This window comes from Apus apus, chromosome 2 (genome assembly GCF_020740795.1).
Source record: "Apus apus isolate bApuApu2 chromosome 2, bApuApu2.pri.cur, whole genome shotgun sequence".
NCBI classification, from domain to species: domain Eukaryota; kingdom Metazoa; phylum Chordata; class Aves; order Apodiformes; family Apodidae; genus Apus; species Apus apus.
In genome coordinates, this window is record NC_067283.1 from 98,366,923 (window position 1) to 98,373,575 (window position 6,653).

The window sequence follows — 6,653 nt, forward strand, 5'->3', positions numbered from 1 at the left end:
TAGCCATGACCAGATCAAAAGCTTTTGGGTAGGAATTGGGGTCTGGGTCAACAAGGGGACTCCTGTGGTTGGATTCTTCTACAAGTGGAGCCCGTTGATGAAGCCTTCTTGCTCCAGCTCAAGGAGACACAGTGATCACAGGCTCCCATTCTTCTGGGAGACTTCAACCATCCCGGTGTCTGTTAGAAAAGTAGCACGACAAGCTGTAGGCAATCCAGGAGACTCCTGGAGTACCTCAATGACAACTTCTTATGACAAGAAATCGACAGCCCTACCTGAGGGGATGTGTTGTTGGACCTGGTGGTCAGAAACGCAAGTGAACTCTTCAGTGTTGTCAAAGTTGAAGGCAGCTGGACTGCAGTGATCATGCACTAGTGCAGTTCACTGTCCTAAGGGGTATGAGGCGGATGAAGAACATAGTCAGGACTCTAAATTTTAGGAAAGCAAACTTCCAGCTCTTCAAGGAGTTAATAAGTAGGACCCCATGGGAAACAGCCCTCAGAGACAAGGGAGCAGAATAGAGCAAATCTCTAAGGATGCTTCCCACAGAGCGCAAGAGATCTCAGCCACCAGGTGTAAGAGATCGGGCAAGGAAGGCAAGAGACCAGCATGGCTGAGTCAAGACCTGCTGGTCAAACTAAACGGCAAGAAGGAACTACATAGGCAGTGGAAGAGGGGACAGGTAGGCAGAGAAGAGTGTAGGAATGTTGCCCGATTGTGTAGGAATGAGGTCAGGAACCCAAGGTGCAGATGGAGCTGAACTGGGCAAGGCAAGTAAAGAGAAACAAGAAAGGCTTCTACAAGTATGTAAACCAGGAAAGGAAGGTTAAAGAAAGCATAGCCCCCATGATGAGCAACAGTGGTGAACTAGTAACAACAGACAAAGAGAAAGCTGAGATTCTCAACATCTTTCTTGCCCAAGTCTTCACTGGCAACTCCTCTCCTCACAGCTCTCAGGTTGATGTCCCACAAGACAGAGACCAGGGACACAAAGTCCCTACCACTGTAAGTGAGTGTAAGTAATACACTGTAAGTGTATTCTGATGACAGATTTTAAAGGGGATTAAATAGTACATTTGTGAACATCTGAGGGCAGTTGATGTGATCTACCTCAACCTCAGCAAGTCTTTTGATACTGTTTCCCATGGCATCCTCTCAACCAAACTTGAGAAGTGTAGATAGGACAATTAGGTAGTTAGTTAGACTGGGAACTATCTGAAGGGCAGAGCTCAGAGAGTTGTAGTCAGTAAGGCAGAGTCCAGCTGGAGACCTGTGTCTACTGGTGTCCCCCAGGGGTCAGTACTGGGCGTGTGCCTGACAACCTGGACAAAGGGACAGAATGTACCCTCAGCAAATTTGCTGATGATACAAAACTAGGTGGATTGGATGACATGCCAGAAGGCTGTGCTGCAATCCAGCATGACCTGGACAGGCTGGAGAGCTGGGAGAGGAGAAACCTAATGAAGTTCAATAAGGACAAGTGTAGAGTACTCCATCTGAGGAAGAATAACCCCACGCACTAGTACAAGTTAGGGGCTGACCTGCTGGTAAGCAGCTCTCGGGAAAAAGACCTGGGACTCATGGTGGACAAATGGCTTACCATGAGCAAACTATGTGCCCTTGCAGCCAAGAGGGCCAATGCCATCCTGGGGTGCATGAAAAAGAGGGTGACCAGCAGGTTGAGGAAGGTTATCCTCCCGGTCTACTCTGCCCTGGTGAGGTCTCGTGTGGAGTAATGTGTACAGTTCTGGGCTCCCCAGTCCACGAAGGACAAAGAACTACCTGGAGATAGTCCACCACAGGGCTGCTAAGATGATTAAGGGACTGGAGCATTTACCCCATGAGGAAAGGCCTGTTCAGCGAAGCAAAAAGGAGGCTGAGGGGGATCTCATTAATGCTTATAAATATCTAATGGGAGGGTGTCAGCAGGATGGAGCCAGGCTCCTCTCAGAGGTCCCCACTGAAAGAAAAAGGGGTAATGGTCACAAAATGGCACACAGGAAATTTAACCTAAATATAAGAAAATAACAGAGCACAAGAACAGGCTGCCCAGGGATGATATGGAGTCTCTGTCCCTGGAGACATTCAAAACCAGCCTGGACATGTTCCTGTGTAATCTGCTCTAGGGGATCCTTCTCTAGCAGGGGAGTTGGACTAGATCTCCAAAGGTCCTTTCCAATCCCTAGTGACAAGGGATGAGTGTCTCATCCAGCAAATTATTTTTGCATCCTTTGGAATACAGAGAAATATCAAATTTTCTGACAATACCATCAATATCTATGAGTTAAATAGTCTGAGTCAGTTTATTTCTCACAGGCTCTTTGCACACTACTGAGCCTCTAATTCACATTTTTTATCTAACTGTTACATTAATAAGGGTTAGAAATATTTTATTCCCCCAGAGGAAAGCTCTGATTCTCAAGTGTAATGGGGCAACAAGTATGTAATTTGTAAACTAATTCAATGATTGCAAAATGCACATTACATTGTGATTACATTATTGTAAAAACATCTATGCTTCAAAAAAAATCCACTAGCATTTGTGTATTTATTAAAAAAGCCTAGTGTCAAAACACTAGAGTGTTAACATAAAATGGAATTTACTTTTTTGACAATGCTACTAAAAACTTTACGCTAGACTGAATCGTGTTAATTCCATTCATGTTCACTATACTTAATTATGTTTCTTAATTTTATGCATTACTGTTTACTCTGGTCTTTTTTAAATGGCTAGAGAGCAGCCCTGAGGAGAAGAACTTGAGGGTGGTGTTAGATAAGAAGAATGACATGAGCCACCAGTGTGCGCTCCCAGCCCAGAGAGCCAACTGCATCCTGGGCTGCATCAAAAGAAGTGTGGCCAGCAGGGCCAGGGAGGTGATTCTGCCCCTCTACTCTGCTCTGGTGAGACTGTACCTGGAATACTGTGTACAGCTCTGGTGCCCTCAGCACAAGAAAGATACAGACCTGTTGGAAAGGGTCCAGAGAAGGGCCACCAAGATGATCAAAGTTCTGGAGCACCTCTGCTATGAAGACAAGCTGAGAGAATTGGGGCTGTTCAGCCTAGAGAAGAGAAGGCTTTGGAGAGACCTTATAGTGGCCTTCTAGTACTTGAAAGGGGCCTACAGGAAAGCTGGGGAGGGGCTTTTCATCAGAGAAGATAGTGATAGGACAAGAGGTAATGGTTTTAAACTGAAAGAGGGGAGATTTAGGTTAGATATTAGGAAGAAATTCTTCACTATAAGGGTGGTGAGAAACTAGAATGAGTTGCCCAGGGAGGTTGTTGATGCCCCATCCCTGGAGGTTTTTAAGGCCAGGTTGGATGAGGTTTTGTGCAACCTGATCTTGTTGTAGGGTTCCCTGCTCATGGCGGGGGGTTTGGACTTGATGAGCTTTGAGGTCCCTTCCAACCTTAATGACTGTATGATTCTATAAAACAAAAGCAAAAGTAAAGGCAACTGGAAACAGTACAGAACCAAAATTTTAAAATATTACTACCTTACTTTTAATGTAAAATGTTCCAATTAGAAAAGTTCATGGAATCTAAGAGTAATGTCTCAATCCTCATGTTTCTCGGAAATCCAAAGGATGGCATTTTTTTCCATTATGACATGGATTTGGGTCCTTAAGCAACCAATGCCATTAATTCAGCAGAATTTTGCTGTGTTTGTCTTGGGCAATCATAGGGCATTGTGAAGGGGTTTGCTGTGAATATTATATCTCCTTTAAATACCAGTGAATACATCAGGAACACCCTGAATTCATACAAGCACATTCACATTTTCATATTAATTATTTAAAACTAAAGTCATGGTAGTTGTTTCATTATGAATAATAGAATTGATTACAGGAAACCCAAACAGTGAGCTTTATCCTATAAGTATTGTTGTGGATTTTTAAAAATAAATTTATTTTCCATAAACCTTTCATGATCTACAACTGTAGCTCGTGTTTTGTTTTGCATTCATACAAAAAGATACAAAAATGCTTCATAAAATAAAGCATAATAGTGATTCTTATAATGAAATTTCTCCAAAGCTGTTTTTCTTGACATGAAAATCCGTGCTTTTTAAATAAAAATCAGAAGTGAAAACATATTCTCTAAGAATTAATCTTCTACCTAGGGTAGATTAGGAAAGCAGGGATCCTACTTTTGTTGCATGGTTACAACACGAATAAAAACTATGCTGAAAGAAATAGGTAGCAGCTGTCATTCTAATACATTAGTCTGTAAGAGTAGCGCAAGGCCATGACTGCAATTCTCTTTTTGATGTCTGGCTAAGCACTCACCTTCTTGTATTATTAATGTGCATGGGAAGTTAAGGTCCATGCTTAGCACTCACTGTCTCGTTCTTTCCTGCAGCATGTGACATATAACATAGTAGCATTCATAGGAACACCAAAGATGGTGTTTAGTTTCTTCCATTTATTTTTATTTTTATATTATGATAATTTTTATTAAATAATTGTAATTTTTTGAGTGAATTAAAATCAAGGAGTGCAGATCTTTTTTACAAAAAAGCCCTCGCTAAATATATTACATTAAGAAGTGAAATTAAATTGTAGCCAGTGCATTGTATGCATTTAATATATAGGCTTGACTGATGGACCAAGGCCAATGGCATGAGTTTTGATAAGGCCAAATGTCGGGTCCTGCACTTTGGCCACTACAACCCCCAGCAGCACTACAGGCTTGGGGAGGAATGGCTGAGAGGGACCTGGGAGAGCCAGTTGAACATGAGCCAGCAAGGTGCCCAGGTGGCCAAGAAGGCCAACACCATCCTGGCTTGCATCAGGAATAGTGTGACCAGCAGGACCGGGGAGGTGTTCCTGCCCCTGTACTTGGCCTTGGTGAGTCAAGTCTAAAAAGACATGACTGTTGGATATTTTTCTGTAGTCCTCATCTTGTAGTATAGAGATAACACTGATGCTCCTATGCCCCTATATTTATATATAATGTGAAATTTTAAAAATAATTGAAAGATGGTAGCACTTATCCTTTGACAAACATCAGACTTCTCATTTAGGTTATTGTCATGTTATGCCAGTCTGGAAGCATAAAGTGTCATTGACATGAAATCCCTCAAACTAATATTTGACAATTCAGACCTCTCACATTTAACAAATTTTTTGTTTTCTTTTCTTTTACCTAGGAATGTACCGCTACTTCGCATAGTCTTGCATGAACCACTAAGGGCTGGAAAGGGTTTCAGTCTACCATGGAACTCTGCTGATGGGTTTTAATCTAATTATCAGAAAAGCATTGAGCTAAACATCTCTAAAGTTCATTCAGATAAAATTCACATGGGAATTCACCTACTCTTACACGCAATTATATAAATTGAAACCTGAGGCATAAAGCTGGTTTCAACACTAACTGTACTCAGAAATTCAGCTCATTGCTTTTTTATCCACTGAACACTATTCAGACACGTTAACTGAAACAGTAATAAATTATCCACTGTACACCAAAACAGATAAAAACTGAACTTAATCTTTTTAAAATCAAGAAGTATAATCTAAGGACTGTATTTAAAATAATGGGAGTAGAGCTGTCTTTTTCCTTCCATGAGGTAATAAATTATTTTGGTAAAGTGTCCTGCACTGATTTGCATTGAGTGTGGGATATTGGACAAATAATCAAAACTACTGAACAAGGGCCTTTCTACTTCAAAGGTCCACTGCAGCAGAAAGTTGAGGGAGAGGAGAGAATACAAGAATGTAGAAATCAGCTGTCAGGTATATTAAAACAGTTATTTACTGAAAGCAAATTAGGACTTCTGCTTCCAGGGTCATTAAGTGTTAGTTTAATGTTGAAATACACTTGCAGATAGTGTGTGAGTTATAAAAAGAGACAAAATATATTGAATGCACCATTTTTTCTAAAGCACTTCAGCCCAATTTTTATGATTCATCAAACACTAACCTCAGCATATCACCCAAAGTCTTCCCAGTATAATATACCCAAGAGCAGCATAATAAAAAAGAACTATTATCCTACTTTATATATCAGGATTTAGACACATCTTTTGGAACAGGTTCTTAACTAGATTAACTAGTCAGCCGGAGGGCACACCTAACATTCATCTGTACAACCTGCTCTACAGCACATACTAAACAAGAAAAATTATACAATCAGAATATTTAAGGATCTTGCATTAATTTTCAAAAGATGAAAATGAGTAAAGCCATTATTGCTTTAACTCCAAAAAATGCTGAGCATCTAGAATGAGAATCAAGTCTCTACAAATAAACTCTCAAGCACACCAAAAGGCAGGGACTAGGAAATGCATTCTCATTGTGAGAGCAGGGTGATGAGTTTGTGACTCCACATAGAGGAAAAGCCTCTGCATGAAAAATATAGACTTAAACTCTTATGGTTCAATATTAACTTTTTTTTTTTTTTTTCCAATATTCCCCTTTTTAAAGACAAGGCCATTACACTGATAATTGGTTCAACATTCAGGCTAATCATTATCAAATTCTTAGTGTTATATTGAAATAAGTTTTTCTTTTTAGGCTTGGGTCCATGTAAGCATTTACACTTATGCAAGCTTTGTTTTATGTTTAAATATTTCATTTTCAGTGAGACAATAATAACATTACTGGATTCTATTCTTGGTTTAATGCTGAATGAGTGCACTTACTGTCTAGTG